General features: G+C 56.0%; 1 protein-coding gene across 1 annotated transcript in view; it reads left to right on the forward strand.

The window, feature by feature from the left end:
* Positions 1 to 4,818: 4,818 nt before the first annotated feature.
* Positions 4,819 to 12,023, forward strand: part of LOC123375781 (C-type lectin APL-like) — a 41,570-nt gene continuing 34,365 nt past the window's right edge. Inside the window, exon 1 of the mRNA XM_045027041.1 lies at positions 4,819 to 5,054. The gene's annotated coding sequence lies outside the window, so the exon portion shown is untranslated. The remainder of the gene's footprint in view (positions 5,055 to 12,023) is intronic.

Consider the following 12,023-nt stretch of genomic DNA (forward strand, 5'->3'; position numbering starts at 1 on the left):
CCAGGAGCCCCACAGCCCCCATCGGGGATCAGACCCCTCTCTCTCTGCCTCCCCTCTTTTCCCTAGCCAGCTCCAGTCTGCCCAACCCCCTCCGGCCCCTCCTCCCTGCTCAGCTTCTTTCCCTGGCCAGGAGGTCACCTGACCCCTTTGTCTCCAACACCTTTAGATGCACCTTTGCAGGGGAGGTGCTCGGGCCATCAGTTGCTAGGAGACAGAGTGTCAGGCATTCGGTTGCGCCGGCCTTCTGCTTTGCTAGATACTTAGAGGCCTGCACCCAGCATTCCCAGCCCCCAGTACGAACAGTCCCACTTCGTCACACGGGGCTCTGGCCAGGTGTGGGGGGTGAGTGGGCTGGGGGATGAGGTGACGGGGCTCCGGCCAGGTGAGGGGGGGTCAGTGGGCTGGGGGATGGGGTGACGGGGCTCCGGCCGGGTGTGGGGGGGTGAGTGGGCTGGGGTGACGGGGCTCGACGAATGTGCCGTGGAGATTAAACACGTCAAGGGCAAAGAGTGTCATGGCCGACACCCTGGCCAGGCGAGAGGGCCGAGGCCTGCAGAGGGGTCAGTCGCTGACCCTGCTGCCTCAGGGTCAGGGGGCGGAAGGGCACAGACATGCCTGTGTCCGAACATCCTGCAGGGGGTCATGTGGGGACGGGCTCCAGCGAACGCTAAGAACTGGCCCTTGGTGTGGGCACATCAGGTTTGTAGGGGAAACCCCTTAGAGCCACGTCCCTGGACTATTGGGTCCCTGAACCATTGGAGGCGCGCAGCCGACGCTGAGGACAGGTGCCAGACCTCAGCCCGGCCCGGGGTTTCCAGGTGGAGCCGGATGCAGGCCGCAGCTCTAAGAAAGCTAGAAGAACCCTGGGGCAGGACTCTGCACAGGGGCCCTCGGACCGAGCCGTTCACGAAGAGCCCTGGTTGTGAGAGGGCGCAAGCTGTTATCCAGTATGGGGGCACTCTGCCAGGGGTCCCCGTGCTCTGGTCTGGACCAGCGCTGGACACACTGAGCACGGGTGCCGGGACTTGTCAATCAGTGCAGGCTCCAGGCTACGTTGGATGGTTTGCTTTCACCTGTAACCTCACGTCCCTACCCTTTTCCTGGCTGCTGTTTGGATCGGCACCTCTTTTTTATTTTTATAATTGGAGATATACCAATCTCCTAGAACTGGAAGGGACCTTGAAAGGTCATCGAGTCCAGCCCCCTGCCTTCACTAGCAGGGCCAATTTTTGCCTCAGATCCCTAAGTGGCCCCCTCAAGGATTGAACTCACAACCCTGGGTTTAGCAGGCCAATGCTCAAACCACTGAGTTATCCCCGCCCCCCTTTGTGGTTTGAGTGCTGGGTGCTCTGGAGAGGGCTGAACTGAGGCGTAGCTGGTGACCTGGGGGCTCTGCTCCCTCAGAGGCAGCGGCTCTGCGTGTGGCACGTGTCCAGAAGTCAAGTCACTGGACACTGGCGTGTCAGGCAGTGGGGCGCACAGCCAGCTTGGAGGGACCTGTGCCCCGGGGCCAGAGCAGCTAACTCTCCATTGATTTAGTCACAGGCTAAGTCTGCTGTGCCCCGGCCTCTCGCAGGGGCCTGAGGAGGGGTCTGGGAATCGCTGGCTTGCAGAAGGAAGGAGCAGGCCTTGCCGAGCCCAGAGGGGGTGTTTGTGCTGCCACTGGCCAGTACAGACAGCTCCCTGGGGCCAGAGGAGTGGGGCTGTTACCCATGGCCTTTGTCCTGGGCCCAGGTCATTGAGCAGCATCCTGAAGATAAGGAGCGAGACCTTGAACTCGGCCCAGGGTTCTCTGGGAGGCCAACGTAGCGAGTGGAGGACGGGTGTGGCTTGCTTGCGGTAGCCAGTGCTGTTGAGGAGACAGCGGGAGTTATGTAAGAGCTACCGGGTTCATGCCCAGGTATATCGCACTGCGGCCATGCCTCTGGGGAGTAACTGAGGCCAGGGCATCATATGCAGGATGGACCAGGGTCTCCTGGAGAAACCGAGGTGGCAGAACATTCCTTGCAGATGCTGCCGTGTGTCATAAGCTGGCTGGTCCTTCGAAGGGGAGACAGGTCCCACCTGACCCAGCTGATTTGCCTCTCTGGGTGAAGAGTGTGACGGGTTACCCCTGGGTGCCACTGAGCCTGCCTGACCCACCAGCCTGGGCTCCCTTTATACTGTACTGCTGAGGCAAGCCTGCCAAGCCCTCCCCCAGGCGTCAGACCGCACCTTACCAGCACACAGGTGGGTAGGGGCCACCCCGCTGCAGCTACACACACAGCTGCTGAGACCAGCTCTGCGTGGGAAGGCTCAGCTCAGAAACTGCCCAGTTACTCAAGTGCACACCCCCCCGCGGAGTGTGAACCCCAAAGTGTATCGCCTGGCGGTGCACAGAGGCCTGCACAGCGTCGGTTCATGAACTCCGCCCCCGCCCTCAGGGTGCAGGACGATCTGCAACAGCTTTTTGCCCCCAGTCATGTTCCCACACACTGGTCTTAGACAAAACAAAACAAGTTTATTAACTACAAAAGGATAGTGTGGTGGGGCAGCCCCACCCCCTGAGAAAAAGGGCGGAACCAGGCCTGAGAGGCGGTGCAGACCAGCAGCCAATCAGAGAAGGCCTGGGGAGAGCCAGTCAAGGCAGGGAAACAGGCAGCCAATCAGGGCTGGGCTAGGTCCTCTATAAAGGCTGCCTAGCTGAGCAGAAGTGAGTCCCTGACTCTCAAGGGAGAATGATGGGCTCCTGAGCTAAGGAGCAGCACCCTGGATGGCCCAGGCCCAAGCCCTTGCTAGAAGGGGTGGAGAAAGTGCATAGGGCCAAAGGGGAAGTGGCCCAGGGAAGCTAGGCAGGCAAGAGGTGAGAGAAGGAGGGCAGAGGGAGGCTGTGGCTAGAGGGTCCCTGGGTCACCACCCAGAGTAGTGGGTAGGCCTGGGTCTCCCCCCTTCCCTCTTTGCAGTGTCCTTGCCCATTGAGGAGAGAGGCTGAGACAGACCGTGACCTGCCCCTGAGAAGGACTCTAGGATTGCGGTTGGCCACTGGAGTGGGACAAACAGAAGGCCTCCTGTTGACAATGCCCCCCCCTCCCCGGAAGGGGGTGAGACCAGAGTAGTGGGCAGTGCCCTGAAATGGATGAAGACTGTCCTGAAGAGGATGTCGCTGAGCAGGGAGCAATGCGGGTCCCAGGACAGCAAAGCGGAGACAATTGGCTACCACGTGTCAAGGACGCCCCACAGCTGTTGAACTAATTCCCAGAGCGACCAGCAGGGGGTGCCAGCAGTGGTGAGTTGAAGCCCATCAGATAGCTTTTAAGTGATTATAAGGGATAACAAACAGATCAAAGCAGATTACCCAGCAAACAAAACAAACATGCAAACTAAGCTTAAGATACTAAAGAAACTGGTTACAAGTACTGTGGTAATTTCTCACCTAAGTGTTGTTTTCGGCAGGTTGCAGAGATTCTTGAAGGCTGGCTGCACTTGCTTTCATCTTAAAACTCCAGTTATTCCTTTCACAGGCCAGACCCCCTCCAGCCTGGGCTCCGCCCTTCTCCCCAAGTTCTGCCTTTTTCCATAGGTGTTTCTAGCAGCCGCCTTTCTTGGGCAGGGAGTCAGTGAAGAATGAACCATGATGATGTCATTCCCCTGCCTTAAATAGCTTTTGGATATAGCGGGAACCCTTTGTCTCCCAGTTTGATTCCCACCCCCGGTCAGTGGAAAAACACTAGTATCCTCATGGAGTCCAGTACCAGGTGACTTGGTCACATGTCCCTGGAGGGCCACCACACCCATGACTCAGAGGCTGTTTGCAGCATCCCCAGGAAGGCTCCTGCCCACCCCGTGGGTGATTAGCATCTGCTAAGACCTGTTGTTCTCCCTAATGCCCTGCCCAGCCAGCCATGGAGACTGAGTGCTTTCTGTCCCGGGGGCGTCCCCAGGGGTAAACGCATCTGTCACAGATGCATAGTCAATATTCTAACTTCAGATACAAAACCGATACATGCTGACAGGTAGGATAATCACAGTCAGTAAATCAGACCCTTGCCAATAATATCTCACATGCCGTGTCCTGCGCAAAATACAGCATATTCCTATGAAGAATAGGGGGCGTAATGCCACAAAGAGAATGATGTAAGTCACATGACAGGTGATCATGTGACTAGCCCAGGGCTCTGGAGGAGACGGGACGGGGGTCGCGAGCCAGCGGGGGGCTGCAGCGGGAGGCTCCTGCACTGCTCCCCGAGGAAGGCAGTCGTGGCTGGGGAGAAAGCCCAGCTGGAAGTTTATTTTCCTTTGGGCACAGGGCAAAGTCATACGGTTGCCAACTTTATAACTGCAATAAACTGAACACCCTTGCCCTGCCCCCGCTCACTCCATCCCCCCTCCCTCTGTCACTTGCTCTCCCACACCCTTGCTCATTTTCACTGGGCTGGGAGGCTCCAGGCTGGGGCAGGGGGTTGGGGTACAGGAGGGGGTGAGGGCTCTGGCTGGGGGCGTCCCATACAGTCAGCCTGTCACCGCCTCCTGCTTGTGTGGGTCCCTCTCCCAGCAATGGGAGAACAATTCCAAGGGGAAATGTGTGATCATCATATCACATAGCTTGGCAGGTGGGGTGTGTGTGTTTGGGGGGGGGCGGTTCTCAGAAAGAGGGTGTAGTGAGTCGGTGTGGCTCCCCTCCTGCCCAGCAGAGGGAGCGCCCCTGCAGACACCCAAGTGGGCGGAGCCAACGCCGCCTGTTCCCGCCCCGGAAGTCAAGGGGTGGGACAGGAAGTATAAAAGCCGGCCGCCAGAGCTCAGTCAGGACCCAGCCGCCGCAGGGAGCAGACGGGCCGCCGGGAGCTCGGGACTGGGAAACCTCCAGGACCCGAGGCAGTTGCCCTGACTGGCCGGAGCTTCCCCGCGCCCGCTACGAGGAGGAGCTGCCGGAGCCCCCCCGTCCCTGCTGTTACCCAGAGGAGCCGCCCGAGCCCGCCTGGCCGGACTTCCCCGAGGAGCTGCCAGACCTGCCACCAAGCCCCGGTCGAGAGGAGCCCATGCTGGTGGACTGGCCTGGGACCGGTGCCACGGATGAGGTAGGCCCTGAGGGGGAAACTGGAAGTGGCCCGGGGGTAGCCGACCCCAGTCAGGCTGCAGACACGCACGAGCCTACGTCAGTGTGTTGCGGTCAGGACCCCACTGACCGTCAGCGGTGAGAGCCGCTGCCAGGGCCCCGGGCTGGGACGCGGCGGAGTGGGAGAGCCTGCGTCCCCCCTGCCACCCCACTCACAGGTGGCAGCCTCCCCCTCACCCCAGCGCGCAGGCGTAAGGGCCTGGGGCCTATATACCAACCTATTGCTGCTCAGCCCCTGCACCAGAGGGCCTGAGCCCTGACTGTTTGTCGCCCCGCCCTGATCCAGGGCCTGGGCCAAGTTACTGAACCGTTTGTTTGCTCAGCCCCTGCCTAAAGGTCCGAGCCCGGAACTTTGTGTGGTTGCTCAGCCCCGCACCAGAGGGCCTGAGCTCCCCAAACCTTGTACTGTCGCTCAGCCCGGAGACAGAGGGCCCGCGCCTGGCGATTTTGTGTTTGTCGCCCAGGAACTCCGGGGACCGGCCCGGAACAGAGGACGTGTACTGAGCCGGTGTGGCTCCCCTCCGCCCTCAGGAGGGTCGAGCCCCAGCACGAACCTTTACAGGGGGTTAAACATTAAGGTGGCAACCTCCTAACTTGGACCTAGGGGAAACCGCCTCATGTCCTCTTGGGGGATAGATCTGCTCCAGCTCCTGCCCCAGAGCAGCCCGATGCTGCTCAGTCACTGCCTGGCAATAACACCTGCCCCCTTGGTCCCTCGGGGGCCCCCCGGCACCGGGGTGGGGTTGTTAGTTCCCTGAACTATCTACTCTACATTTGGATGATCACCGCCTGGGATGATTTTCCCATTCAGCCTCTTCCACAGCCCTGGTGGCAGTCAAAAAAGTGAAGAGAATGTCGGGCATCATTAAGAAAGGGATAAATAATAAGACAGAAAATATCATGTTGCCTCTATATAAATCCATGGTACGCCCACATCCTGTATACTGCGTGCAGATGTGGTCGCCCCATCTCAAAGACATCATATTGGAATTGGAAAAGGTACAGAGAAGGGCAACAAAAATGATTAGGTGTGTGGAACAGCCTCTGTATGAGGAGAGATTAATAAGACTGGGACTTTTCAGCTTGGAAAAGAGACGACTAAGGGGGGTTATGATCGAGGTCTATGAAATCATGAGTGATGTGGAGAAAGTAAATAAGGAAGTGTTATTTACTCCTTCTCATAACACAGGTCACTTGCTGGAGGATTCTCTGCAGCCTGAGGTCTTCAAACCACAATTTGAGGACTTCAATAACTCAGACATTGGTTAGGGGTTTGTTACTGAAGTGGGTGGGTGAGATTCTGTGGCCTGCGTTGTGCAGGAGATCAGACTAGATGATCATAATGGTCCCTTCTGACCTTAAAGTCTAGAAGAACCAGGGGTCACCTGATGAAATTAATAGGCAGCAGGTTTAAAACAAACCAAAGGAAGTATTTCTTCACACAATGCACAGTCAACCTGTGGAACTCCTTGCCAGAGGATGTTGTGAAGGCCAAGACTATAACAGGGTTCAAAAAGAACTAGATAAGTCCATGGAGGACAGGTCCATCAGTGGCTATTAGCCAGGATGGGCAGGGATGGTGTCTCTAGGCTCTGTTTGCCAGAACCTGGGAATGGGTGATGGGGGATGGATCAGTTGATGATTCCTGTTCTGTTCATTCCCTCTAGAGCACCTGGCATTGGCCACTGTCAGAGGACGGGATACTGGGCTAGATGGACCCTTGGTCTGACCCAGTGTGGCCGTTCTTATGTGGGGCAGTGTGTTCTGCCTCATGTTCTTGAGTTCTACAACCAAAAGTTTGTTTACTGTGCCCCTCTCTGCTCCCTCTCACACCCCACTCACAGTGGTTGTCCTTGGTCAGAGAGGACCCAGGGTTCAGCTATGCATGTGTGTGAGTTCCCCTCTCACCCCGGGGGCTGGTGGGAGGGGTGGTGAGAAGGCACCTTGCTCGCTCTGCCATCTGAGCACCTGCTCTGCCTGGCTGCCCTGCCAGCTGCCATAACACTCTGCCAGCTGCTCTGCCAGCTGTCCACATGTCACCTCCTGCTGCTACCTGCCTCTCTGTGACCTCTGCAGGGCAGTGTTTTGAGCCCCCCTCCACACTGCTAGTGACTGTCAGCTCTTAGCGGGGGAATGACCCTGCAGAATCAGGCTGGGCAGAAACACTGTCCCACAGCAAGTGATCTCAGCTGGAGTGATCACTTCATAAAAATCCCTCTGACATTCACCCCGTCTTGTCAACTGTTGGGAACAGGCCACATCCACCCTGATTGAATTGGCCTAGTTAGCATTGACCCCCCGACTTGGTCAGGCAACTCCCATCTTTTCATGTACTGTGTATTTATACCTGCCTACTGTATTTTCCACTGCATGCATCTGATGAAGTGGGTTCTAGCCCATGAAAGCTTATGCTCAAATAAATGTATTAGGGCATGGCTACACTTACAAATTTGCAGCGCTGCAGCAGGGTGTGAAAACACACCCTCTCCAGCGCTGCAAATTGCGGCGCTGCAAAGCGCCAGTGTGGTCAGAGCCGCGCTGTCCGTTATTCCACACAGGGAGGTGGAGTACGGACAGCGCTGGGAGAGCTCTCTCCCAGCGCTGGCGCTTTGACTACACTTAGCGCTTCAAAGCGCTGCTGCGGCAGCGCTTTGAAGTGCTAAGTGTAGCCACAGCCTTAGTCTCTAAGGTGTCACAAGGACGCCTTGTTGTTTTTAATAAAACAGACTCTCAAAGAGCCTTAATTAGTGCTATCATTGAAAGGTGAGAAGAAGTCCATTAAGCCCTACCTAAGGCTCTTTGGTAGAGTCCAGCCTTCCCAGCAGGAACACCTACCTGTCCCCACCCCTTCTTACTGTCCCAGGCCTCTGGCATTCAAGCCCCAGACTTAGTGAGCTCCGTTAGTTGAGGGTGACCCCCTCAATCAGGCCAGGCTAAGCACAGATCTGGTGCCCTTTACTCGTACAATAAAGATAACAACATTGATACCAACGTTTCATTGCCCTGCATTCAGTACTACAGTGATTTGAACCAGCTCTGCCTGCTGGATACAGAGCCCGAATGCGTGTGGTCGTGTAAATACAGTCTGCTCCTGAAGCCTTTCCGCTCCCCCGAGAGCTGTCAGGGGAGAGCTCATTCAGAGCCTGCTTACAGTTAAATCTCTTCTGCGGCGCAGTCTCTCTCTCAGTACATGTTCTTTAATGCCACAAATGATTCTCTCTCTGACCAGACTCTGTCACTCCCCAAACTCGCAGGATTTACTGAGCTTCCTTAGTTCTGTGACATGTTGCTCCCTGGTGTCATCTGTTTCTTTGCATGCATGTAAAAAACTGGTGTCTCTCAAAGATCTCATTCCTTTTTGGCATGCAACGTTCCTCGGATTTAGTCAGTGTTTTACTTAACTTCATGCTTTCATCTTCTTCAAATGTAAAGTTGTTATAACCACCCAACGCTTCCTCCCCGACAACGTGCAAAAAGAGCGAGGATTTCACTTTAGCATGTTTCTCCTCTGCCCCTCTGGCTGCTAAAGACCATTCAGATCCCTCTGCATGTTTACAAGTTCTCTGCAGCGTTCCTGACAATTGCAGACTGGCTGGAGGTTGCGACATCTCCATTTTTCGCTTTCCCCTCCCCCCTCGTCTTAAGCTAGTCGGGCTACTCTTGGCTTCATAAAACACATACACAAGCCTCTGTTCTCTGTTTGTTTGCTGCTCCAGCACTCCCTTGCCTCTGCTTTCAGTTTCAAAGACAGGAGTTAACTTCCAGTGCTGCCATCTCCTCCCCGTTGGGCACCTGAGCCTGTGTCATGATCTCAGGGCTCCTTAAACAACAAAGCCGTGAATGAGAGAGAAATACAACTCTGAATGGCTGTGTACAGCCTCACTGTGTCCTCACCCCTGCTTCCTTCCAGGGCACATCGCCAAATTCGCAGAGTCGTCATACTGTCCCTTCGAGGGAGCGTCCCTGAATGATAAACTTCCACAAACACACCTCTTCGGTCGGATGGCCCCGAGGGGCACGTGGGGTGTGATTCCTGCAGATAAGGGCGATGGGTGGTGTGAACGGGTCAGACTCACCCCTGCAGCGCCTCCTGCCTGGTTTGCCACATGTAAACGGGTTGGACTCACCCCTGCGGCGCCTCCTGCTGGTTGCTCTCCAAATTTGCCCTGTTCAGCCCTGGAGCACCCTCTGCAGGCTGGTGATCCACCTGTTCGTAGGCCCCCGTGTCCCTCCTTGGACCCGGTGCCCCTTTCTCTGGGGTGCTGCCCCCTGGCAATAACCCCTTTCTTACTCTGTCTGGGTTTCCCCTTCCTTGGGAACCCCCCACCCTACTATCCCCACTTCGCCTCAGTAGTGGCTACTGCCCAGTCTCTATTTAGCCCCCCCCCTTCACTGGGGCAGACTGCAGTATCCAGTACTCATCATTGGCAAAGGGGGTTTGGACCTGCTGCCTTGGCCTAACCTTAAGTTGCCCTCTGCAACCTCCCAGTACCTTCTGCCCTCTGCTAGGCCGCAGCCTGGGGCTTTCCAGGCCAGAGCTCCCCAGCTCCTCAGCCTTCCCCAGCCCTGCTTCACCCTAGGTACCTTGTCTCATCTACCAAGCAGCTAGGCCCATCTCTCTCTATCACCAGAGAGAGACTGTCTGGGCTCCTGGCTTCCCTGCCTTTTATAAGGCCCTGCTCCTCAGTTTGGGGCGTGGCCCCCAGCTGCAGCCACTTCCCTAATCAGCTCAGCCCTGTCAGGCCACTTCTTAAACCCCTTAAAACCCCGGAGCAGGGGTCCACCCTGCTACAGTGGAAACAGCAAACATTTAACGCCTCACAGGAGCAACACCTTGGTTTGCACAGATCCACAGCTGCTCCAGCCAGAAGGAACCATTGAGACCATTTAGTCTGAACTCCTGCCTCACACAGGCCAGAGAACCAGCCAGGGGCAGGGCACTCATGGTCTGAGAGCTGAATCAGTGACTGTATGGGACCGCCGGGCTCTGATTGGCTGAGACAATTCCACCCAGCAGGCTGGATCATGACATCATGACATTCTCCTCCCCAAACTTGCTCTATGTTCTTTGACTAAGGCCTGGTCTACACTGGGGGGGGAGGGGATGGTGTCGATCTAAATTACGCAACTTCAGCTAGGTGAATAACGTAGCTGAAGTCGACATACTTTAGATCTACTCACGGCGGTGCCTTCACTGCGGTGAGTCAACTGCTGCCGCTCCCCCGTCGACTCCGCCTGCACCACTCGTACAGGAGTCGACAGGAGAGCACTCGGGTCGATTTATTGCGTCTAGACTGGAGGCGATAAATCGACCCCCGCTGGATTGATCACTGCCCGCCTATCCGGCAGGTAGTATAAACATACCTTAAGACTTTTAACAGGGCTTCAATTTTGGGGTCCTCAACTGAGGACCCCATAAAGGGGCAGGATGCCGACACTCACTCTCTGAGAATCAGCCTCCTCAAAAGTGTCTCAAGTTGAGCACCCAAAATCCTTGCCCTTCTTACATTTTAATATGGCTAAATGCAGATGTAGACACCTAGGGACAAAGAATGATGGCCATACTTGCAGGATAGGGCAGCGGTTCTCAAACTTTAGCAGCCCCCCCTACTCAGCCCTTGCCCCGAGGCTACACCCTCCGCTCACTACATCCCACCTCCCTCTGTCACTCGCTCTCCCCCACCCTCACTCACTTTCACCAGGGTGGGGCAGGGGGGTTGGGTGCAGGAGGGGGTGTGGGCTCTGGGCAGGACAGCTGTCACCTATCATGAAGGAGGCGCTGGAAGGGAGGGGGAGCAGTTGATCAGCTGGGCCTGCAGACCCCAGTTGGAGAAATGCTGGGATAGGGCACTCTATCCTGAGAAGCAGTGACTCTGAAAAAGAGTCAGAGCTCATGGGGGATAATCAGGTGACCAGGACATCCCAATGCGAGGCAGTGACCGAAAGGGCTAATGCAATCCTCAGATGTATAAAGAGGGGAATTTCGAGTAGGAGCAGAGAGATTATTTTATCTCTGTATATGGCACTGGTGTGACCACTGCTGGAATCCTGTGTCCAGATCTGGTGCTCACAGTTCAAGAAAGATGTTGATGATAAATTGAGAGGGTTCAAAGAAGAGCCGTGAGAATGATGAAAGGGTTGGGAAATCTGCTTTATCATTAAGGCTACGATTATGTCACAAAGGTCATGGAATTCATGGCTTCCATTGACCTCTGTGACATTTTCTGCCCTGAGGGCTGGAGCTCCCAGAGAGACCTGTGCCCTGCAGCTCCCAGCCCCTGGCCTGGTGGTGGGGAACACACCACAGCTGCCCAGCTGTGGCAGGCGAGCAGCAGACCTCCTGCAGCTGCCCAGCCATCATGGGCAGTGGGGGGACCCTGCAGCTACCAGCTGCCCGGGGGCGAGGGGACCCCTCAACAGCCCAGCCCCTCGGGCAGGGTGACCCTGGGGCTCCCAGGCACTGCAGCGGTGGGGGACCCAGGAGCCCCAGCAGCAGTGGGTGCTGAACCCGCCTACCCCTCTTGTCAGGGATATTTGTCGTGAAAGTCAGGGACAGGTCCTGGGCTTCCGTGAATTTTTGTTTATTGCCTGTGACCTGTCCATGACTTTTACTAAAAGTATCCATGATAAAAACTTAGCCTTAATGATACTGATAGACTCAAGGTGCCCCACCTGTCTAGCTTAACCAAGAGAAGGTTAAGGGGTGACTTGATCACAGCCTGTGGGTACCTACCTGGTGAACAGAGAGCTGATAATGAGCTCTTCACTCTGGCAGAGAACAGGCTGACAGAGTGGGGGGATTTAACATTGTCACAGTTTACAAGGGTCGTGCCAGATTCTCCATCACGGGCAATTTGTAAATCACAATTGGATATTTTTCTAAAAGCTCTGCTCTATGAGTTATTGTGGGGCAGGTCTCTGGCCCGTGTGA

This window comes from Mauremys mutica, chromosome 1 (assembly GCF_020497125.1).
Source record: "Mauremys mutica isolate MM-2020 ecotype Southern chromosome 1, ASM2049712v1, whole genome shotgun sequence".
Classification (NCBI taxonomy): domain Eukaryota; kingdom Metazoa; phylum Chordata; order Testudines; family Geoemydidae; genus Mauremys; species Mauremys mutica.